General features: G+C 42.5%; 1 long non-coding RNA gene across 2 annotated transcripts in view; it reads left to right on the plus strand.

Annotated features, from left to right (window-relative positions):
- The window catches only part of LOC106629153 (uncharacterized), a 72,700-nt gene extending 65,971 nt beyond the window's left edge, over window positions 1–6,729 (plus strand). For both annotated transcript variants that reach the window (XR_001332311.2, XR_001332312.2), the window contains exons 2-3: window positions 844–1,029; window positions 6,518–6,729. This is a non-coding gene — a long non-coding RNA (uncharacterized LOC106629153). The remainder of the gene's footprint in view (window positions 1–843; window positions 1,030–6,517) is intronic.
- The last annotated feature ends 18,205 nt before the right edge of the window (window positions 6,730–24,934 follow it).

Here is a 24,934-nt window from a genome sequence, read left to right on the forward strand (position 1 = left end):
ACTGCTCTTCCTGCCTCTCCTGGCTCTTTACCCCATGCCTGCTCACCTCCTGTTCTCATGTCTTTTTTACCTTCTCAGTCTTTCTCTCTGGATCGGGTGTTTTGATCTGGGAAGTCAAGTTAGTATGCCATCATGTAAACGAGTAACTTATGCTTCCTAGTGATGAGCTAGCATATGTAGGGTTGTATGTCTTGAAGACTCAGTTGTAGGTAACCAGCTTTAATTTTCACAGTTTTTGTTTGTTTTGTTAATTTCTATTTTTATGTTTTTATGTTGATTTTTTTATTTTTTATTTTTTTATTTTAAAGTGCTCTGCAAGAACAGATTCACTAGCCTATTCTGCAGGGTGGAGGGTGTGAGAAATGTCCTTTCTCCTGACTTCAGGGTGGAATGAAACAAACACTCGTTGAGTACAAGTAATTTGTCCTATTTTCTCCATCAGTTCCAGGAAGAGAGGAAGTGTTTCCCCAAGGAAAACCTTTCTCTGCATTATCAGTAGAAGAGCCTGAGGTGGCTGGCTCAGGTGCAAGTGTCGGCTGTGGGTGTCCACCTGTGCCTGCAGGAGCAGCGTGCTCTCTCTGATTGGCCTGGCCAGTGGCAGTTGAATTAGCAACAGAGGGTCCAAAAATAAGCAGATTTAATAAAAAAAGCTTCATGGAGTGGTGGTTGGGCCCGTGCTGTGCAACTAATTAACTTGCTAACCCTGTGGAAGCACTTCCAAAAATGAACTCCTGTTCTCTGCTCCCATGCTTCCTGCATTCAGCTTCCTGCGCTGCTTCGGCTTCTGTCCCCTTCCCCAGGCGGTCAGCATAGTAATGTCACTTATACCTGCTGTGTGTACAGGAGGGACATGTCACATCTTGTGCCTTTCCTGGTCTGCCACTGTGACCTTCTGCAATAGCTGAGAACATCAGTTCCCCCTCCCTGAAGCGGGGCAGCTCTTATGCTGAAAGAAGACTTCTCCTTTCTTTGGGCTTCCCTGTTATGTGCAGGAGTAATCCACCAATAATTGTATATAAGGACAAGGAGGTAAGTGTTTTTTGAGTTGTGCTTCTTTTTCTTCATGCCAAGTAGAGCGTTATCCCTCTGCACAGTTGTCAAAGGCATAGATGTGCTTCTCTTTTATGTTGTGAGATTTATCAGCAATGTATGTGAAGCACAGCATCATTTTTTCGTTCTGTTTTCTCCATTCACAGAAATATTGTGATTTTCCTACTGTGGCTTGAAATGCCTGGCTCTGGCTATTTGTACCTGCTTTGTAATAGCCCCACTTGAGAGGTGAAAAAGGAGGCTCTAAAGCCCAATTCCAAGATTACGACCTGCACATTATTTTAATTTAAACTCGCCTCCTGTTACAACAGAGAATCAAGGTGTAAGTGTGTAAAGTGCTTTGGGAGCCCTGTGATAAAAGGCCCTATAAAAACATAAATGTAAGCAGATGGCAGACACAACCTGCCTGGTAGGAGCAACACACAAGCTCACAGAAAAGGGTGCAAATTCAAGTCCTTCCTGAAATTATCTTGGACAACAATAAATGTAACCTTTGCCAGGGCCTGGGCTTTTGTAATGTAGACCCTGCTATTTCTCACCACATTGTCTCAGCCTGAGACACAGGCTAAATCATCGGGTTGCACCTCCAAGCACGTTCAGGCTTTGTGTGCCTGTTTGAACAGAGATCCATGACTGTGGAACAACACCAATGGCAAAGGCATGGCCATGGCTGTATCTCAACCACTTTAATGTTGATATCCTCAAGAAGAGGCATAAAATAAGAAGTCCTTGGATACTGCATCACCAGTTTGTAGTTAAGCTCAGTCTGGGGCACGATGTGCGGAAATGGAAAGGAGTGAAATGTAACGAGCAAGACATGCAGCGACATGTGTTTGCTGAGGAAAAGGGAGAGCTGATCTTTTTTCTGCCCTTGCCTGTTCTTCTAAACACCATTTTTTTCCCCAAAGGATGGATTTTCTCTTTATCTAACTTGTAATTTTTCCCTGCTGTGAAATGTTTTGGGTCAGATGATATTTTGCTGGGCTTTAGAAGACTGCTAAGAATTAATTAATCTGTAATTAAATTGATGGGGAAAAGACGTACAGAACTGTTAATAGAATTACATCCTCAAAAGGGACAAAAATAAGGTAGTTTCTTTTCATTTCTCTTTTTTTACAGTTTGCAGTGTGACAGATTTCTGACCAAGTTCGAGTTTAGACAAAGTGCATGTGGCAAAAGTTGGAAGTGTTGTAATGCTGCCTACTGTGATTTTTATAAACATTTAGGATCCCCTGGAGAGGAATGTAATCCAGGGTTCCTTGCTTACACAGAAACACTCAGAACAATATAATATTTGAAAGAAAAGAAACATATTTAATTGGATTTGTGCTGACTATTTTCGAAATACAAAGAAGACACTTTATCCAGTAAGCTGCAGATTGTTTGCAGTCACAGGGAATCGGCAGGCCTCAAATTAGCTGCAGGACAGCCCTTGCTGTTGTTCTGTGAGCCCAACAAAATGTGAGATTTGAAGGAAAAATACTAATGATAAGAAAAGGCTGTAAAATTCAAGCCACATGCTTTTCTAAGTTTATGTGAGTTAGGCTGAACGGATCATGTGATTTCCTCATGCATTCCTCAAATGACAAAAAAACTGAAGGGGAAGATTTTCAAGTTTGTCCTTCTTCTGACTAGAATACTTGCTCTGGGATGGGGCAGATCCTGGCATGTGCCCTCCTTTTCTCACGGAACTGTGCTGCCGAAGCGTGACCTTGCTCCCCAAGACCTGCCACCTCACTCTGAACCCCTTGTACCTTTGGGGATGACCTTCCCTGCTTTTAGCACCCATCCCCCTGCTGTTAGCAGGAGAGGGGCAGTTCAGGCACTGCTCCCAGTTTCATGCTGGGATGAGTCCCTTTGCTGTTTGTATTGAATGTGAAGAGAGGAGAGACCTGTTGTTTCATCAGTGACATCAAAGAGAAGAAAATTGCTCTCCAGTGTATCCAAATTTGCAACATCCCTTTGCTTTTGTAGTAATAGAGAGAGGATATTAGAGGCTTTTAGTAAAGGTATAAAGCTTGGTTTTATTTCCCTTTTCCTTCCATTGTTGCATTTATTTTTCTTTGCACTGCTGATTGGTGAGGTCCATTGGTAGTGTCAGCAGGCCTTATTTTGCCAGATGCAGCATTCCTCTTAACATCAGTAGCAGCTGAAGAATCACTAAATCTAAGGTGAGAATAGGCTTCAGAGCAGGTAGAGTGCCCTGAGGCAACTGAAAGTTCTGTGCCTCTGTAGTTGTTTGTATTTATTATTTCCAAGAATTAAATGAAATGTTAAGATGTATTCCCATAAGAAGAAAAGATACAAGCTCAGGTTCACCCTACCAATCTTTTGGCACTTCATGGATGACGTAAAATAAGGAATATTGCCACTCAGGCCTCCTTCTATGTAACTAGTGAAAAGAAATGAGTATCTTCATGGGGAATTTAAAACTTCACACAATCTGAGGGCTCCTTTGGAGGGGACTGTTGCTTCACTGACTCATGTGACTACACACCTACCATAGGTGTCTCATCCATGGGTAGCCTGTAAGTGAAATTCTAGACAGTACAATTTGTATGTGACAAGATCCCATAACTGCTGTTTAAGGAAGGTGCACACTAGGTTGGTTCCAGTAACTGTTTGGCAGAGCTGTTAGCATATTAGGTCAGGATTAATAGAGCCAAGTGGGGAGGAATGATTTTTTGGAGGGACTTGAAAAAGGAGGGCTCCTAGAGAATGAGATTTAAGGTGGGGCAAAAAGAAACAGGATGGGAAGAAGAAATAAGAGTAAAGGCTTAAAAGTAAGGACAAGAAAGTTAAGCTGAATATACCTAAGTAACAGATAAATGCTTATGTTCATATCACCTCTTTAAGAAAATTTCGTAAGGAAGATGACAAAAACCTCTCTTGTCTATGGATTATGGTCCCCTCCTTTCCAGGAGAGTGCCAGTTACAACAAGGGGAAGCTAAGATAAGGAGGAATGCAAGGGGGGGATGATTCTGCAGGACAGTTTTGGGAGGTCACCCTCATATTTCCTAATATTAGACATCTACAGGTATAGATGTCATGGCTGAGCTAGTTGTCCTGAGCTGCCTTTTCAGTCAAAAGAGAGCAACTGCTGCTTTTAAGGTGTGGTTCAGCCGAGCTATTTTAGATGTCTGCTGAAAATGTCTAGATGTCTGCGATGAATCCTACTTTGCCTGTTTCTGTTGATGAAAATGGAGTTGAGGGATGTTAACTCAGATGCAAAGTCTATGGTTTATAAGATACTATGAAATGATCTCTAAATTTGCATTCACCTCCAAACAGCATACAGAAGTGCCAAATATTTGTTCTTTCTGGACAAATCTTACTGTTGCATGATTCAAGTAGGACATTTAGGTGGTCAAGGAGACTTACGAGACTGATATATTTAAGAAAAGGCAAAATTAGATATTTTTGGTAAATTGCATTTCCTTATTAGTCATCACTTCCCTTTTTATTCTGAGAAGCAGCCCTCTTCAGACGTGTTCGTTTTATTTGGCAGAAGCGTAGATAACTCCAGATGTTGCTGATTCTTTTTCAGTTCATTGCCTCAGGAAACTTCAGTTGCACCTGAGAGAAAATAGAAGCCAACCTGGAAGAAAAAGAAAAGAGATATATAATAGTCTTGATAGAGGGAAAGAAAAATCAGATTAATTTATATGCTCTGGATGATCTCTAATTGTTTCCTTAAAGATGAATTAAAAGCCTTTTAATTCACAAAGAGCTGAGTTCAGGGCCTTGTACATCTTCTATTAGAGCTGAAAACATGATAAAGAGATGGATTTTCAAGCTTCCCTTAAGGGTCTACTATTGCAATGGAAAACAGAGCACTAAACATAGCAATTGGCAAGTAAGTAGAAGTGATAATAGGCTTTGATATTAAAGAGCAATGTCCTTGCCTTACATAAGTAGGTGCCGTCTTCTTATTTCAGCAGAGGTCTTTTTGCTCCAGATGGGCAAAAAATTGCCCCAGACTGAGGCACCTAGATTTTTAGCTGTGGATCATTGTAATTTTAATTCTGCAAATACAACGTGTTATCTACCATGGCTTTCACACTTTTGAAGTTTGTCGAAGGATATTCTTGCTGTTCTAATCTACTAAGGATAAAGCCTGAGAAAACACTGATTTTTTTGCCATTCTTTTGGATACGTTTCTTTGCCTACATTCTTTGTTAAATCAACAGAGGTTGATGAGGTTAATGACACACAGACATTTTCTCTTCAGAGCAGCAGTTCATCTCTAGTTCTTACTGCTAGATGCTGAAAGTCATTCCATCTAAAATAAAAGAAAATAAAATGTAAAAAAGAAAAGGTGAAAGAGAAAAGAGAGGAGAGGAGAGGAGAGGAGAGGAGAGGAGAGGAGAGGAGAGGAGAGGAGAGGAGAGGAGAGGAGAGGAGAGGAGAGGAGAGGAGAGGAGAGGAGAGGAGAGGAGAGGAGAGGAGAGGAGAGGAGAGGAGAGGAGAGGAGAGGAGAGGAGAGGAGAGGAGAGGAGAGGAGAGGAGAGGAGAGAAGAGGAGAGGAGAGGAGAGGAGAGGAGAGGAGAGGAGAGGAGAGGAGAGGAGAGGAGAGGAGAAGGAAAAAGCAAAAATATGTCATCTAGTTAATGGCACATAAGAATTCACAAGCTTGCAACCTATGAGACAGAGCTTTCCATGTCACTAAGCAGAGTGAGCAGGCTTGGAGTATGAATAATGTGCCAAAGTGTTCCTCTGTGACACCCCAGGAAAGCTCAGCAGACTTTCCTGTCCAGGGCTGGAAGACACCAAGATTTCCAGGCTATTATCTTCCACTGGAATAACATTCAGTCAAAGATAACTTGCTCCTGGTGAAAGTACTTCCATATAAATAAGGGAAGGAGTGGTGTTCTTTGGAAAGCAGTCTGGTATCACTTCTGACAGATAACAGCAATTGTGATGAAGAGTAAACACCTCAGTCACGGGGTGATGCAGAGCACGCCGATGCACCCTGGAAGCAGCACCACAGAACCGCAGCTGAAGGCTGAATCACTGCTGTATCTAATTAGGCACATCAGTTAAGATATGCAAGCCTCCAACAGTCTGAGAAGGGCTGAGATTGCTAATACCAATCTCTTATTGTCCTCACGGCTCAGAAGAGATGATGGTTGATAAGATTAAAGAAATAGCATTTGGTATTAGAGCGGTCAGTAGCTTTCTGTTTGCTTGTTGGGGGGAAGGTGGGGCAGGCAGTTAAGTGATGTTGCATCATTTTGTGATTTGGCCCTCTGACTAATGTCAAGGTAAAGTAGTAAATCGCTCGTATTTAATGTGTTGGTGAATAACAGCAGGCCCTTGATTTTCTAATGCAGTGTCATTTGAATTGTATATGCTATCGAATCAGACAAAATATGTATTTATGCATTAGGTTTCTTCAAAATTCCTAGTATGTTTTTTAACAAGATGCAGGAAAAATAACTGAAATGCCGATCTTTTTATTCCTAGGTTGTTTGTGACAAAGCATCAGCAACGTCCTGCGCCGAACATGATTCACGTAAGGAGCAGACAGTGGATACTGAGTTTGAAAGGGGGCTAATCAACAATCTTTGGAATAAAGAAGTATCTTAACTCAAAAATGTTGATGCATGAACGAATGTTATTCTCTGTGCTCTGAGTTACTGTTTAGGGGACACATCTACACAAGCAACCACACTGAATCTGTTCGGCGCCATTCACAAGCAAATTAAATTTCAAAATCTGACTTTATGTGCGTGTGTGTGTCTAAATATCTCTAGAGAAATTACTTATTTATTTTCTACTTCGCTCAAATTTTTCCTCTTCCAGTGCGCTCAGTTCATTCCTGGAGTCACTCTATTGACTTTAACAGTGGGGTATCAAGGAAGTATTTTGCTCTTCTACTAAATTTTTAGGATAAAAGTTTCTGGGACAAGGCCACACACAGCTGCAGGCGAGCTGTCTGATCCAGGCAGGGGACTGATGTGGGGGTGGAGGAAGGTCTGCTTCTCTGGCCTTGGGGGACAGCACAAATCCAAGCTGGGTTGTGCGTGATGGAGCAAGGCAGAAATGCTGAAGAAGGTGGGTGTCCTGGCCCCTAGACTTTTAGGGACAATTTGATGGAGGATTGTTGGAGAGGCCCAAGGAAGGTGTGCCTTGTGAAAGAGCCTGGCAAAGAGCAGGTGTGAAGGAGGAATGGTGCAGGGGATGTCAGAGCACTGTGGCAGCTCATCTCATTGATGGCCAGTTGGACAAGGTGTCATTGTGCTCTGCCTCTCAGGCAGACAGTAGTTGAAGATGAGGGGTAAGGGAACACTGAAGAAAGAGGATGAACAGATTACTCTAGCTGGGAAGACAGCACTGTGGGTGTCTAACCTAGGCAGCGTTGAGTATTGCATGTAGCCTCTGAGTTGTCTGAATGGACACAAAAATGCAGGATCCTCTTGAAAATTAGGGTGCAGCTCCATGTTATGGATCCTTCATCAGTGGATCCAGTATACCCTCTCACACTCTTCTTTGCCCCCACACAAGGATCTGCTGCCTCCACTGCTGTGTCTGTTCTACTGCTGGTGTGTCCAGGACTGGTGAAAATGGGATGACTAAAGAAAAAAGATTATGTCAGGAAGACAATAGAGAAACAGGTAGGTAATAGGAAAAAAGTGCTTCTTTAGAACCAAATCATTTTATATCACTGAGTTATCTGAGTTGGTGCAAAGGAGAGGGATAACCAAACCTTCTTGGGGGTTGGAGGGGACAGAGATGAGCAGGGGTGGTGTGGGTGGGGCTGAAAAGTTTCTAGCCAGCACTACTCCCAAGGGATTGGAAATACCATAATCCACTTTTAATACTTTAGAACCATCTAATGTTTCTAAAAAAACAGGTGAGCGTATGGACAATGGTCATGTCTGGAGAGCAGGAGCTCTACCCGGTCCAATAAATCAGCTCCCTGCTGCTGAGCTGCTTTTTCTGTCCTCCATGAGGGAGTCCAGATGCCCAGCTGCCCCAAGTACCTGACTCTTAGAGCACCCAAATGAGCTCAGATGAGTGCTACCCATACCCTATAAATAGTTCATATATTGTCCAAGTTTACAATTAAATCCATTAACTAGCTTGATTATGAACAGATTCTGTAAGCACCTAAAGTTGGACCTATTTTAACGATGGAAAAACCTCTTGTCTGTAGGTTACATTGTTAAAGAAATATGATCAACTTCCACTTAGGGTCATTATTTGCCAAATATAGCTTCTTGCCAGCACTGAAAAATCATGTTCTGCTGGAAGAAATTCCTTAAACACTTGCCATCTCTCAACTTTGCTTCCCTCCGCTATTGTTTCTAGAAGGAATAAAACTCCAGAGTGCTTGAAGCACAAAAAATACCTCTACTTTTCTTTGTCATTTGAACGTGACTTAACCTCTTCTCTAAGGACAGCTGGCCTTCACTCTCCAGTGAGGATATAATGAAGACTTGATACTGGAAAGCTGGAAGACCTTGCTCAAAGAGTCATTTTATCTAATATGGCACCATAGTCGCTACAGTGACCCTGTAATCATTTTATGTTTACTGGCTATAATAACCATATGAAATGAATGTGCTACATGGTATACTACATACAGAAAACCCGAGGCAGAACTAAGGTTATTTAGGCACCCATTTGAATATAATTAGAAACTATTTCTTCAGTTTAGAATACTTGGTTTGGAGATAATTAAATAACCATGTAAAAGACACTGTAAAAGATAAATATGTATTTAGTCACCCAGCTATCTTGCTAGAGTTTTGGTCTGGCAATTGTTACAGCTCTGCATAACTATAACTCAGCAATATGGTATGTAATACATTATTATTACCTGGCCATTGATCAGATGAACTGCTGCTTCTGGCTGCTTCTCCAAGCCAGCTGAGGCTGATCTTGTGTCCCAAGCTAGATCAGTGCAGTAAGTCCCTAGCTGTCCAGAAGAGCTGTATTTTATTTATCATAATTGTAATAACATTGTCTGTTCTTAAATAAGGGATTCTACTTTTGTTTATATCCTGTTTATAAACTAGATTAATTCAGTTGCAATTTTCTTACCTGGAACAACTACAGATTACTTTATTGAACCTTTAGTTGTTGCCCAACACTTTTAATAACCCACCTGCATAGTTTGTGATCTCCTGCAGGTAGGGAACAGAAGTATATTTTAAAAATAAGTCTGTACATTTTGTGTGCCAGTATGTGAGACATTTTGGAAGGGTTTGGTGTTCATAAAGAGCAGATCATCTGCCTTTTGATGAGCAGGCTTGTCAAAATGTCCCCAAATAAGTGTTTAAATCTTGTACATTACCTTGGAAAAGATAAACCAGTCTGTCTGGGATTACTGGCTATTAATTAATTTCTGTGATTCTTTTTTTTTTTTCCCTTGCACTGTGGAGAATAAAAGGGAGAAACTAACTAGTCACTGTGTGCCTTTTTCGTAGTTTGAAACTTCTGGGTTTTGTTCCTTTCCCACCCTGTCATCAGCAAAAACTGGTTTGCAGGTTTCCCCCCTTTTCCTTTCCCATTAGTCGCTCTATTAAATATGTTAATTGTAGTGTCCCAGATTACTGGGAGCTCCTTAAATCAAAGCCATGAGACTTGGTAGCAAGGCGCTTAGCTATGGGCTTTGCTGATGATAACTGCATCATATAAGTATTCATACAGAACTGATTGAGCCCCTGAGGCCAGATGCTAGAGCTGTTTTGTGCTGCTCTGGCACCATAATGCAAACTTCAACAGAGTTTTCAGGTCTGCTTGAAGCCTATTTCCAAGTGAGGAGGTCCTGCCATACTGGCTTTGGTGCTGGTGTATCTCTTGCAAAACACAGCCCTCACTGGAAGGAGGGAATTGAGGCTGAAAGATGTAGTCCAAATGGTCTGGCCACGAGGGCCAATCTCATTCATTGCGTACTTCATACTTCATAGCTGAGAGGAGTTGGATGGTTTTTGTGGCTAATGTTGTTTTTACAGTTCAAGACTTAGAGAGGCCTAAAATAATAACAATAGTAACAAACAATTAAGAAATTTATTATTTTTATTATTGTTACTACTACTGCTACTGCCACACAGTCAAAATTGACAGTGTTCACTACTGCACAAACATATTGATGAAACTTGCACTGGCAGCTTTAAAATTTCCCTCACTGTGCATCTCTGATCCTGCTTTTGGCTTTTCCCAAGGTATATTTGTTGAAATGGACTGGTACATGCTACATCTTAAAACAGCTACAAAGGAGCTTTATTTGTACTGCCTGTCATTTCAAGCTGGAGGAATTCAGTATCTATCTCACTGCCTTTGCCATATGCAGTTGGGTTTTCTCCTTCCCCTCTGTAATTCTTCTGGGGACACTGCATAATAAAAGTCTCAACTTAATCAAGAAAAATTCAACATGTGGCACGGCAAGGGAGAGCGCCGGGATTTAAAAGCGTAAAGCAAACAAACAAGCAGGCCCTTGTGATGTCAGACTAATAACACATTTGCTGCTGTGCTCTCTGGCTTGCTGGTGTGTGTACTGTTTCCCTGTACAACATTGTTCTGGGCTTTGTTTCCTTCGGCTGCTCAGCCCGAGAGGGTTCCCTGCTGCCAGGGGTCTGCTGGGACACCAGCAGGTGTCTGAATAATTGGAATAAAAATTCTTTTAGAAAGAAGCAGCTCATGGAAAAGAAAACCCTGTCCTTAGATTAAAAAAGTAAAAATAAAATAAGAAAAAGATCTTCATTTTCCAGGACCATTAGGAGTTTCAAATCTTCCTTTCTCTTAGTTAGAGATAAAATTAAGTCACACACATGAAGGAGCAATTGTTCCAGATTGGAGCAGGCTCAGCACAGCATGTGATGAGGGGAACCGTGTCCTGTGAGCCTATGGGAAGTGGAGGCTGTTTGTGGCATAGAGTCCAGTGCTTGATTCCCAGGTCAACACCACAGAACAAGGCTGTGATTTGTCACTTGTGGCAGTGCTGCCCCGTGGAAAGCCGATGAAGGACTAGCCACCATTCCACACACAGTCATAGTGGTTTTTAAACCCCCATTTCCCACAACCTTTTTGAGAGCAAAGACTGACTGCTGTAGCAGAAGCTGGCTGCCTAGGCACAGATGGATGTGGATATCTTTTGCTGCTTGGGCACCCAGTAGCATCCAGCAGTCCAAAAGGATGTTGATGCTGTGGGCCAGCCTAGATGCAGGGTCCAGCTGGTGGGGCTCCCTCCCCACAGAGGCAGAAAGCATCTCCCATACCCCTGTCCCTCAGCCCAGGCTGCCTCCCTTTGGGCTCTGCTGTGCTTGCCTTTGCCACTGGCTACTCCTGGCCAAGCAGAGGGAGGAGGACTCCTTCCACTTGGTATATGAGGGGTGTGGAGCTGGATGTGGTGTGGTGGATGTCTGTGCTCCAGTTGAATTAACTGCTCCCTTGAAGGCTTTGGGAAAGGTGAGAGAAGAGGGCTGAGCTCGCAGGTGTGGATGTAGGCTGGAGCAGCTGGGAAGTAGCTGCTTGTAGGGACTTTTGGTGCCGGTCCTGGAGGAAAGACCTGGGCCATTTTAAGGCATCCCTACACATTAGGTGGCAGGTTAGGCAGGAGCACGCTGCTGTTGGGGGTGGAAGAGAGACAGGGTGCTGGAAATTGGGTCCCAGCTCTGAGAAGGGGCAGCCTGTCCCTTTGCAGGGTCAAGCAAGGTAGAAGTGTGGTGAGAGAGCCCAAATCAGGGCTGGGAGGTGTCCTGGGACTGGTGGTGGGCATGGATTTTAGTCTTATCACCCCAAGTGCTCCACAGAGGAGTGAGGGTTGCACCCAGACTGCATGCAAGGTTGCCTGTGTGCTGGCTCTCTGGACTTCAACCCCAGGGACAAATTAATTCTCTCTTGCATGTGATTTCTCCTTCAAGGCCACATCAGATTCCTGCATAGAGTGTAAAATACCAGGCAGCACACCCACATTACAAGAAAGGGAGCAGGATGAGCAGTGTTTAGAAGAAAATCCCTGTGGAAGGACATTGAGTGGGCTGGGTCCTTGCATTTGCAATGGGAAGGGGAGAACAGGGCTTAGTAGCTGAGTGTGTAAGAGCCTCATAGCTTCTGCGATCATTTTGGCATTCAGCATGTTTATGAATAATGAAATAAACTGGTGTGACATGAGGGAATAAGCTGTAAATTGTCACAAAGCACCAGAAACAAAATCCATCCAAAATGCTTCTTTTCTTCTTGAGGAAAACCTAAAACAACTTTTCTGATTACCTGACAGTCCATTTAATCCCCAGGAAACATTCCTTTGTTACAGTTTCAAGGAGAATTACTTGAAATAATCCTTTGTACAATGCACTTCATTCTATTTTAGTTTTAAATCATGTCCCTTTTCTTTTTTGATTTTTTTTTTAAGGGAAAAAGAAAAAAGACCCCTAATCAATGCCTATGGAAGAGCTGAGGGCAAAGCTGAGGCTTTCTGGTACAAGGATTGCCTTTGTGAGGAGATCTGTGCTAAAGAGACCAAGACTGCAAGGGCTGAACAAGAAATAATAATAATAAAAAAATTAAGGAAAAAAATAATTCCCTGAAGCTCAAATCATTGCAATTGCACAGTGCAGATTTGGCCATCACTGTGTCCCGGAGTTGAGGAATGGTCCTTGATGGGTCTGTGTCACACGTGGGTGCCTTCAGCAGGGCTTTGTGCTGCCAGTGACCCAGATTCAGGAGGAGACCTGGGGTCTCCAGCACAGAGATCTTCAAGGCTTTTGAGTGACACATGGTCAAGGAGGAGAACTGGGCTTCTCTGTGGCTGCTGCCATCTGCCTGCCCTGCAGCAAAGGTCACTTTCCAGGAAAGAGCCAGCTCGCCTCTTGGAAAAGCCTAGTGGTGTGGTGAAGGGAGGAAAGTAAAAGGCAAAAAAATATAAATAACACGTATTTTGTTCCTTGCATTCTGGATGTCATTAATTAGTAATTCTAAGAACAGGAAAATGGTTTAATCTGGAGGACATTGGGGTCTGTGAGTTTGACATTTGAATGCTCTCAGCTTGTTTTCTCTTTCCTATTGACTCCTGAGATTAATTTTCTCTTCTGTAATATTGACATGAATCTTATTTACCTCAAAGAAATGTGCAAAAAGTTACTCTATCCGTATTCCCAGACATCTAATTGCATTTCACATGTACAACCTGAAGGATGCTTCCTGCTGGGATGCCTTAGTCTAGGCCAGGGTATTTGTTTAGGTGGTGGCAGGTGGGTCAGAGCCATCCTCCAGAGCAGGCTTGGAAGGTGATGGCATTTCCCCCCTTACCAGGTCTCTTCCTTGGTCATGCTGTTGGGCATGGAGAGAAACTGTCCTACTGTCTGTGGTCAAGGTCTGTTTTTCCTCACATCATCTGTGACCCTGCTCTTGACTGAGCCATGAAACTCACTGCCACAAGGAAGCATGGAAACCAAGGGGTTAGTAATACCTCAGGAAAAGCAAGGCCTATTTCCTGGATGAGAGCTTTCTGAATGACATTGGATGGGACAAAAAAAATCTCCCCCAAATTGATGAACAACTTCAACCTCCAAGAAAGGGAATCAGGAAGTTGATGTTAGCCTGAAGTGTTTTTGCAGTGATTCGTGGTGATGTTTCTCCCACCAGGGTCTGCAGCACTAGGTCCTAGGCACATCTAGGAGAAGGTATTGAAGTACATGTGAGAGGTTGGGGAGGGCTGCTGAAAAATATTCACTCCACTATGATTCAGCACAGATTGCACTGGAGGGAAGAATTAATAACTACTGCCTAGGCCACAGGTTATTCCCTCTATTTTCATTCTCATTTTTTTTCACCTTTGCTTTCAGAAAATTCATTGCTTTTTTTTTTGTCCTCCTAGAGAAAGAAACTCCCTTTGATCTATAAATAAAACCACAAGTCAAAGCGATGGGGCAACCTTAAAAATATATTATGGATATGCCAGTAGTGACTCTGTTGCTAAGGTTGCATTGAGGTTTGAACTTAAAGCAGGACTAATGTTCCTTTTTTCACACTCCACTGTATAGATACAGTGGTTGGACTTGGCACAGAAAGACTTCAGAGGACAATTGCCTTTGGTGTGTATTTACTTCAGGGAAGTCTGGAACCTGAGATCTCGCTGTTCCTCTGAGATCTGTTTGAGTACTGGCGTGTCTGTGTTGGGAACTATGAGCTCGCTTTTGGACATGCAGAGCAGTGTATGAGAGATTCTGGGACAGTAGGAACCTTTGTGTGGGTTGGTGCCTTCCCTCCCGGTACAGGGAGATAGAGGGGGCACAGATACAGGATGATGCTGGGGGAGGCAGGACTCTGCAAAAATCCAGAGTGATCTTGTGAGCTGCAAACTTTCTTAAATTCCTTCTTTATAAAAAAAGAAAAAGAAAAAAGAGCTCTTGAGAGAGGGAACAGCAGTAAGCACAATGTTATTCTTCAAACAAATACCTTTAGAAATAATATCCTATTTGGTTCAAACAGAGCAGGAAAAGAACAGCTGAAAATGCAGTTAATGTGGAATGCACTAAATGAATGCTCATGTGAAGTTGCCAACATTATCCTTGTATCTTTAACCAGGGAGGACTTCACTTGCAGAAATGGCTCTTGACAAAGTTAAGTGGACCTATATATTGTTTGGGAAATTGCCCTTATTTTGTGTGCTTCTTGTTCCCGTAATGGAACCCATGAGCAGAGGATAATTGCAGCAGTCTCATCTGTCAAATAATATTAGAAGTCAACAGCTATAATCTCAGCCACTTGCTTTACACAGCTTTTCTCTGTATTTTCTGTTCAAATTGTCAGTTGTTACATGTAAGTGTCCCCATTCCCTGTGGCTGATAAAAGTAAAAAGATTTAAGTAAATCAGGAGGAGTGCAGAGACAGGGCTTGGGCAATGGCTCTCAGTGCTAGCACAGTAAATCATATGACAACAGCACAGTGGATATGAAAAATTACAGCCCGAGTGTAGTGTTACTTGTTACTATTATTGGTAGAGCAGTGTGGCACTGAATGGTTTGGCTTTGCAGGGATTCGGGGAAGCTACTGATTGGTTTTAGCTTGTGTGGGTTTGTGCTTTATGAGCTTGGCTTTTAGTTTCAGGAGATGAATGGGTCCCTGAAAACAGAGCTCAGCTGAAACCATCTTCTCATCTGTGGGTCAAATCAAAAGCATTGTAAAATTAATTTGTTGGGATAGTCATTCAGCTGTGGCACTGCAACTCAGGGTGCAGTTTCCCCAAAGCTCCCTTATCATCACCTCATCATCCTTATTCTCCCTTTTTTCTCCCCAGTGTTAGGGACAGAAATATAGTTATGGTTACATTGATACAGACTCCTCACACCACCACCTCCTGGTCAGGCTCTACATTTGCTCTTACTATGTAGGAAGGTGGAAGAACCCATCTCCCTCTCTATGTCTCTGCTGCTCTCAAAAGAGCACAATCACTGTTTATTGTGGTTTTGTGACCATTTTATGGCTCTGTGAGGAGCTGGATTGAGATTGCCAATGTATTTTTTATTGCCATTGAATAATTATCAGTTGGTCAAAGCTGTATTGTGATTGCATGAAGCCAAATCCATGCTCCTGGCTGGAGGGAAGTGACTCTGTTTGTCATTACCAGCCCTCTGTGCAGCAGACAGGGTGATTGTTTCCACAAACAGCTCAAGCCATGTCTGGCACCCTCTCTTGCGTGCTGACGGCAGCTCTTCCTGGTTTCACATAGTGGCATAGGTTATATGCACTGAAATACTGTGAGAAATGTTTTCAAAGGGAGGTTTGAGGGCTATTGTGTTATAGAGGTTTAACTACAGCTCTCCATGTAGAAATGTCTTTCCCCTCAGACAGCCCTGTGTGAGTTTACTGCGTGTCAGACTATGAGCTTCCAAAACAACCAGAGCCATTGCACTCTGTGTTCACACCTTCCCACGTGTCACAATAGCTTCCTGTGTTGACAAGCCCTCTGGTCAGACCTTTCTCTTTTGTTGCTTTCATATTGACTGTATCCTGAGGCTATCAGAAATCCTTGATATAAAACCATATGATAAGTCCAGTGTAAAGCTCTGGATAAAAAGCTGAGGTGTATCGTTGCCTGTTTGATTGGGTCATTGTTGCTCAGGTGCTCTGATAATGTCAGCTGCCTCTTTCTGCCAAATTTTACCCCTCAGAGGTAGTGATAGCGTGATCCCATCCACCAGATCATCTTCCTCCAGCTCTTATTCCAGGAGGCCTGTAGCAAGCTTTTGGCTTTCTTCAGTGGAATATTTGTATGTACATGGCAATACAGGTCATGATTAATGGGCTCTGCAGTCTGCTTTTTTTTTTTTAATGTCAGAATAATAAAATATCTGGCTCGTCAGATTGTTTGCCCTGATTGTTCAGCTAAATGCATTTAGCACCAGAGGTAGAACCAGCATATAGGTATATGAATACCATTCTGGCAATTATTGTCAGAAGTGACAGCTGATTGCAGGTATTAGAATGATGCAACTTGTTCAAACTTAATGTTATCTATTATGAACTCTACTTCATGATGATAATAGCTGGAAGGCATTGATTTTGTTTTCTGTTACTTATCTCAAGCCCATACATTTTGCTTGCATTATTGACTTTTCTGATCATTTCATGCATCATCTCTTCAGAAGATGTGTAAATCAATGTTGACTGTGCAATGTATGTTGTTTATTAAGCTGCCGTGTGGAGTTTACACCTTGAAGAAAATCATCAAACGCATGTCTTGAATAATTGTTGAGCAGGCCTGGCAAGAGAGGGCAGCCTTGGAGCATGCTGGCGCTGGTGTGGAAGAGTTCAGTTAATTATTTATCTGGGCCACAGTATTTGCATGCCTATATGAATTTTTTATGAAGTTAATTAGCTTTTCAAGATGTTGAATCGGTTCAGCGCTGCAATGATTGCAGCCCGACACACTGGGCGAGTGGCTCAGAGAGAGAGGCTTGAGTCACAGGCAGGAAAACATGCAGTGGGGAATGCAGATGGTGGGGGTGCCTTTGAACAATTTCAACAGGTGGCCCTTAGCACCGTGAAACCTATTGTGTTTGCCATCAGCAGTTTGAACACGTAATACAGAAAGGGGCTCAGATTGCACCTCTTTCTCAGGCAACAGATTTAGACATTTAGGCTGAACTAAAACTCCACCCACATAAAACCCAAGAGGGTGGAATGAAGAGGAACTGGGGAAATTAAAACCCATCCCATGAGATGGCCCAGGCTGCACAGCTGCTGCACAGGCTATTCACTCAGAGCTGCTCATCCAGACCATGGATGGAAAAAACCAGTCATCGCCTCTCCGCACCAGCTGGGGCCACTACAAAGTCCTACAAACAGGCTGTGTGTGTCGGGACTCGAGGCTGGGAATTCAGCTCTACGGTTGCACTTGGATGTAGATCCCAGTCCAACGTCAGGAGACAAACCCAGGGCCAGGAACCAGCAAGGACCGAGACTGCAGGGACTGGTGCTATTGTACAGCATTCAATGGAAATTTCTTTCACTGCTCAGAGCAAGGCAGGGAGGAGTGGTGGGAACCTGCCCTGGGTTTGTTAGGGCTGTAGGTCTTTTGGTGTTTTTATTGGGGCCAGAGGCTAAACCAGGGTTGAGTGTAAGCCTTATGCTGCAGGTCTTATCTACCACCATCATCAGGCTTTGTGCCAGGCTTTGAGCAGGAATACAGGCACCCAAAGCAGCCTTTTCCTTCACATGCCTTGAAAACGGAGCCTGGCTGATAAGGAGTTGCCTATGGAGCACCTCCTCCAAGAGGTAAGCTCCTTCTCAAAGACATTGCTCACTGCTGTCCACTGTTCCCGTTCCTGAGTGTCTGCATTGAAATGTCACAGTCTCATCCACAGCGATGAAATGTACACTGTGAAAATAATAATAATCATATAATGTTGTTCATTTACGTTGTAAACGAACAGTTGTGATATAAAAGATGTACCCATGTCTGATCTTTTCACACATATGGTCATTTATTCAGAGAACAAATATTTTAACATTTGGAAAGAGCCCCAGCTTTGAATATCATCTCTAATCCAACTAAAGGGAAAAGAATGTCAAATAGACCATATAAATTCTGTTGAACTAATGTTTTCATAATCCATATTGAAAAAAATCTGAGAACATTTTTTTTTTAAGTGGCTGAGGGTTAGTTACTGAGCTCATTTGGAGAAATGAAATTTTCACAGGTCTAGAAACGACAAAGTATAATTGATACCCATGAAGATTAAATGGGATTTGGAGCCAAGTATTGTTCATATTTAAAAGTTAAATAATAATTTGGCCTGCACATCATTAACTGTAAGTTTCATCTCCATCTGACTTTATTGTTGGCTCCATAGGTCATTCTCTATTGAACAAAATGGGAGAGAAAGAGCCTCATAGGAAACTGGAGGTAGAGACTAGAAGGAGATGGACAGAAGAATGAGAGAGATTGTGTTGTTTGGGATGTGTCTATGAGCATAATTTTCCCCTGAAATCCTCATGGAAATGAGGAACAACTGAATCAGGATACTGTGGTCCATCAAAGCTGCAAGACCCCTTCTACATGCTTGCATTAGTTGCTTCATCTGTGCTTTTGAAAATACATTTGTGCTCTTTGTGTACTTAATTCTGAGCATCATTGTTCCTCATTTTCCACTCTGAATGAACTCCTTAGAAATCCTAATGAAAACTGAACAAAAGCCCCCACCAGGTGACTCATGGAGTAGCTTTGTTCCTGCCACCTGATGAGAGCCTCTATGCAGTAGCTGCTTCTAACACATAGTTTCCTGTCTCTCTCACTTCCCCATATAGAAATGGAATTTTATTTACCCAGAGAGGTTCTCAGATAGAGAAAATTATTTGATGGAAACTTTCCCTTACTGATTGTCCATTCTTTCTAATACTGCAGGCTTAAAGAGTGTTGGAATCCCTGCTTAGCAGAACAGCCTGCTCAAAATGCTGGCTGGACTGTGTGTAATTTAAACCACTCCCTGAGTTTATATACATGCATTCGCAGAGCAGGCAGGTCTTGGGAGGTGCTGGACACACAAGACCCTTAGTCTCACGTCACCTTCTCTCCCCTGCAGGGATTCCAGGGAATCAGTGGATAGTGATAGGAATGTTTGATCCTTTGACTGTGATTTCTGTCTGTAGGTGCTTGGAATTCTTGCTGAAAGACTCAGGAAAAATCAGGCAAATGATCTTTAATTTCTCTTAAAAGGAAAAAGGATGACAGAAATTACTACTAGTCAAGTAAGAGAGAAAGCTCCTTAACCGTGCTAATTGTGTTCATTTAAAGCTCTTTTGGTGAAACTCTAACTAGCAGTCAGTGAGAATTGCCACTGAAAGCAGTACAATGAGGATTTAACCATCCATGTTGTCTTCATTTCCCAATCTTTCATCGTCTATGTGTAATATCTATCAGGTCTGTGTGGATGTCTCAGATATCCAAGGCTTTGAGCAGCATAGAAATCCTAGTGAGGGTTTGTATCTCTCTTCTGTCCTCAAACAATGTAAAAATCTCTAAGCAAAAGAAATTATTGATTATATCTGGTTACTAGAGACAAAGGATCGTGTCCTTAATATCCTTAAAATAACTAGGACATGAGCTGAACTAGGTTTTTTTTTTTCCTGCAAGTTCATCTATTCATATTCTCTAAGTTAAATAGATATATTTTAAGAAATGGTATCCTGGTTACAAACCCCTATCTCCCAAAAGGTAGAAGACCTCGAACTTTCTTCCACCTTCTCTATTTCTTCCTCAAATGCAATCCCAAGTGGGAAGGAGGACACTCAGCTTACTAGTTTTCATTATGATAATTTTTGGATGATATTTTTTGCCTACACATACAATTTAAAGTAATAGGGCTTCCATTCTTCATTAGTTCTATGGTGAATAATTAGTATTCTGCTCACCAAAGGTAGAGTAGTCAGGAGGATAGTGGTCCTGGCCTTAGGGCACACAGGCAGGCAGGTGTATGGAGGACTGAGGCTGAGAGGTAACTACTCTTCTTACAATCTGGAGTTCAAGGTGGCTTGAGGTGCTCTGGGTACTTGAGCCCTCCACAGAGAGTAGCCACAGCCTCACCTATAAGAGATCTCTGTCCTTTTGGACTCCCTGCTGGAGTCCTCATTCTGTGTGTCATCCCAGATGGCACCAAATACCTGTCCTTGGTTAACTCAGTTGAGCCCACAGCATGCCTGTAGCACCATTCATGTAAACATGGGACTATAGACTTAATCATGAGGTCTCAGATAAAAAGCAACAAAGGAAAGACATCCAGGTTTCTGTGTGGTTGCATAGTCTTTCCCCTTGTCCCCAACCACATTCATGGTCTCTGACCTGGGTTTCCTGTTATTTTAATTCCTCCCTGGTTTTCCAGGCAGGTTGTGAGCACTGTACTCAGGTGGTGTGAATTAGATTAGCTCCAATATTTTAAGCCATCATTTAATTTGCAAATGAATATTTAATTGGCTACTGAATGCTCAGACAAAGATGGGAAGCTTTGAATAGGTGCTACATAGGTCTTCTCCATGAAGGCAGAGACTGGGATGGCACACTGGGACCAGCCTGGCCTGTGAGCTGAGCTATCAGGTTATTTGGCAGTATTCACTTATTTGTATTCATATTTATGTTTATTTGCATTTTAGAACCTTGTTATTGGGAAGGGAAATTGACTATGCTTTGTATTTTACCAGCTTTTATGAAGTCTGCTCTGAAAGCTATCAAAATCCCGAGATACCTATATAATATCCATGTCCAAATTTGGCTGGATAGTTGTGAATCATCATGTTTCCATTTTGACATGGGAGCAAATCTTCTGGTCTGGGAGACAAAGTCATATTATACACAGATCATTGCAAAGTAATAGAGATTTTAACATCACTTCCTATCAGGATGCATATTCACCACTTATCAGAAAACAGCAGGTATTTGATATTTGACAGGTCAGAAAAATGTGTGACAACCCACAAGGAAAATAATTTCCCTTGATTATGTCTTCTCTGCCTGCTGAGTATGAGAGTTATACTTTTTATCTATATTCAGGTACAAATTTGACAAATTTTATATTTTCACTTTTTTTTTTTTATTTTATTTTTTTTTGTGTGTGTGTGTATATGTGTGTGTGTGTGTGTGTGTGTGTGTGTGTGTGTGTGTGATCTATATTGATATTGCACAGAATTGCTCTGGCTCATTTATTTTTTTAGATGACGTGTCATCAATAGGCAATACTTTTATACTTGTATATAAGCTGCATCCATACATGAATAGGGACAAACATGCAGAAGTGACTGATGTTATGGCAATGTGAAGGGCTCTGGGTGAGCAGGCACATCAGAGCAATTTCCCCTGCTTCAGGGGAGAAAACCTCCTGGACTCCTCCTGCCCTGAGAGGAGGCAGACCAAGCCAAAGCAGACAGGACTGAGAACAGGAGGGAAATAAGCCAGGCAAAGCAGAGCAGCAACACAAGAGAGGATTTTGTTTCCTAGTGTTTACTTTCCAACTGGAACTAAACCTATTTTGACTTCCTGTCAAAGTATCCACTCATATGCTGCTGGATCTTTTAAGGGGCAAAGTTGCTGACATTTCCACCCGGTGATCACATCCCTCTGAAGTGGAAGTAGCCAGGACACTGGCATTGCTGCTTTACCAGGCAATGTGTGTGGGTGACGGTGGGAGGAATTATGTTCCAGTCCCCTTGCCATCTGCCCAGCACAGCTTTCTGCAATGCAGCTTGACAGAGGGATGTTTATTCCACAGGATGAAATACATATGAACTCTTCTGGTGCATGTGTGCAATCATTTCAGATTCTTTTTAACTTCTTTTTTAACTGGGACTTAGATCCCAGTCCCATAAGTGCTTCAGTGTGTGCATGGGTCTACTCATATAAAGTGCATTACTACAGAAGCAAGTAATGTTTTTATGACTTTAAGTAGATATTAGTTTGGAGAATCAAGATTTCTCAGACTATTATTTTTTAAAAAAACCCAAAATATAGAGATATTTTGTTATATAAATTACTGTGTGATTTTTTTGTTCAATCATTTAGATTTACATATTTTAATGGGTATTTACTATTCCAAGGTAACTATTACAAGTTATTACTATTTAAAGATGTGATGTGAGAGAAACCCAGCTGCAAGGTATATAAACTATTTCTGTGCTGGAGAATGAGAATAAGCATTACATACACTTGGTGTTCTGAGAGACAGAGTTCCTGTTGTTTCATTTTCTGTTGCTGGAGAAGGTCCTTTGCAAAGCTTTGCTCACTCATTAGGACAGTTCCAGAGGCGATGCCAGCCATGGTTTGGGGTTGTGTGGCAGCACCTTTGGAGCTGTGTGTTGCTCTGCTGACATCCCTTTCTCTCCAGGTGCAGCCCAGCCAGTGCTGTACCACAGCAGGGCACGGGGCTGATTGCAACTTGTCCTGACCATCAGCATCAGAGGCATTTTTGTAATGTGAGCAGCCTGGTCAAAATTAAGACCTCGACAAATTAGGGGGTTGGGCAATCACCAACCATATGAACTTCAACAAGAGCAAGTGCCAGATTCTGCACCTGGAATGGGAAAACCCTGGATGTACTGACAGACTGAGGGATGAGATCCTGGAGAGCAGTGCCGCAGAGAGGGACCAAGGGGTCCTGGTCCATGGCAAGTTGAACACGAGCCAGCAGTGCCCTGGCAGCCAGGAGGGCCAACCCTGTCCTGGGGGGCATCAGGCACAGCATGGCCAGCTGGGCAAGGGAGGGGATTGTCCTGCTCTGCTCTGTGCTGGGGTGGCCTCACCTCCAGTGCTGGGGGCAGTTCTGGGTGCCACAGGGTAAGAAAGCTATTAAGCCATTAGAGAGTGTCCAACAGAGGGCAACAAAGATGGTGAAGGGCCTTGGGGGAAGCTGTGTGAAGAGTGGCTGAGGTCACTTGGTCTGTTGAGCCTGGAGGAGACTGGGGGGAGACGTCTGTCTCTGTCTACAACTTCCTCATGAGGGGAAGCTGAGGGGCAGGTACCAATCCCTTCACTTTCCTGACCAGTGACAGGACCCAAGGGAATGTCCTGAAGCTGAGTCAGGGGAGGTTTAGGTTGGGTATTAGAAAAAGGTTCTTCATCCAGAGTGCGGTTGAGCACTGTAACAGGCTCCCCAGGGCAGCGGTCATAGCATCAAGCCTGTCTGAGTTCAAGAATCGTTTGGACAATGCCCTTGGAACATGGTGTGACTCTTGGGGTATCCTGCTCAAGTCCAGGAGCTGGACTCGATGATCCTGATGGGCCCCTTCTAACTCAGCACATTCTATGATTTCTATGATAATGCTTTTGTTTGAAACTTCTAAAGGAGAATTTTAATAATTTAATGAAAGATGGGAAAATGTCCTTTTCTATCAGTCATCCTGACAATCCTTTCCCCTGAGACCATCCTGATGAAAGCACATTTGCCATCCCCTCACAGTGTCTTTCAGTGCATCCAACAAGCTTAATAACCCCCCCGTGTGCTTCTGCTGAAGTTACCAGCAATGGTTTATCTAACAATGAAGACTGAAGTTATCACTGATGGGTTTATTCATTTAAATAGCTCACACTTCCGTTATTAGCATTTTCTATGGACCTAGAGGTCATAACACTGGCAATGCTGCATTCACACTTTGAAATCCTGAGAGGTCTGTCTCCTCAAAGATGCCCCAGATTTGGATTCACAAAGTAGATAACAATCTTTTCACCTGCCTCGGGTTTGCAGGTTGTTGTTTTTATCTTGAGAGGATACAACCTTAAAAGGAAAATTGCAAGGAAGTGAAAAGTCTTGTTTCTACATTCAGACTTCCAGGAGGTTTTGGTCATCTACACATTTCCTAGCAAATTATTCTGATCAGCAGGAAGGGTTGCCCATAGAATTTACCCCTTATTAGGAGCTATTGACCAGGAAAATGACCTTTCATTCCTGCAATCTATAAATTACCTTTTAAAGTCATTTGCAATAACCATTGAAGTAGAGAAGCAGTTACAGGAGAAATGTATATGAAGGAAGGGAGCTCAGAACCATCAGTAGACACTGGCCACAGTTCATTCTTTTTGTGTCAGCAGGAAATGAAATCTTTCTGCATAGGAAATAAAAGTAAAGGTAAGTTATGATTAAAAAAATTAAAATCTGTTTAATTAGATTTACTAATCTTTAGCAATCACTGGAAATGGAAAGGTGGTGAGAGCAGGGGAGATGAAAATGGCTAAGTCTTCAAATGCAAGTGAGGATCTCTGGTAAAACCCAGCTTTGTGGTAAGCATTTAAAGGACCCCTTAATTAGCTTTTCTGGAAAGTTCACTGATGATATGCTAGAATAATGATCCCATATGTTCAAAAATGTCTAGTCATTAGCCAGCGTGGTGGCTGAACATACTAATGGATTTGCCTTTTAGATATTTCAAGAGCGGCTGGTGCCTCTGCTGCTGATGCTGCTGGGGAGGTCAGCCCTTTGTTTTGCTAAATCACATAGTGGCTTTCAGGACTGAATAATTTTCTTAGTCACACTGTGAACATCAGCTCCCAGCAAAGAGAGGAGAATGGTTGTGTTTAGAGTGAAAAGGACAGAAGGTTCAAGAGGGATGGGGTTTGTTTTGTTCTTTTTTTTTTCTGTCCTGGGCCTGATCCACCAATACGTGCAAAAATCTGGAGTGAATTAGCAGAATAAGTGTGGGACTGGCAGCCCCACACTGTCAGTAGATTATTGATAGCATGAAAAACATTTATTTAACACTCAGTCACTAAAGCACCTTAGGCTTTCAGACAGAGGCTCAGGTGTATTATAAAATAAATGTCATCATTTCTTCCTTTTGTAGCTGTGATAAACAAGTAGCCTGTCTAAAGACTGGTACCTTGAGACTGTGACTTGCTGAGGACAAGAAATCTTTTCTCTGACACCTCAGCTGTGAAGTTACAAACTTCTCACT

Source organism: Pseudopodoces humilis, chromosome 3, assembly GCF_049639895.1.
Source record: "Pseudopodoces humilis isolate 2021_Gansu_Grassland_sample_001 chromosome 3, ASM4963989v1, whole genome shotgun sequence".
Taxonomy (NCBI): Eukaryota; Metazoa; Chordata; class Aves; order Passeriformes; family Paridae; genus Pseudopodoces; species Pseudopodoces humilis.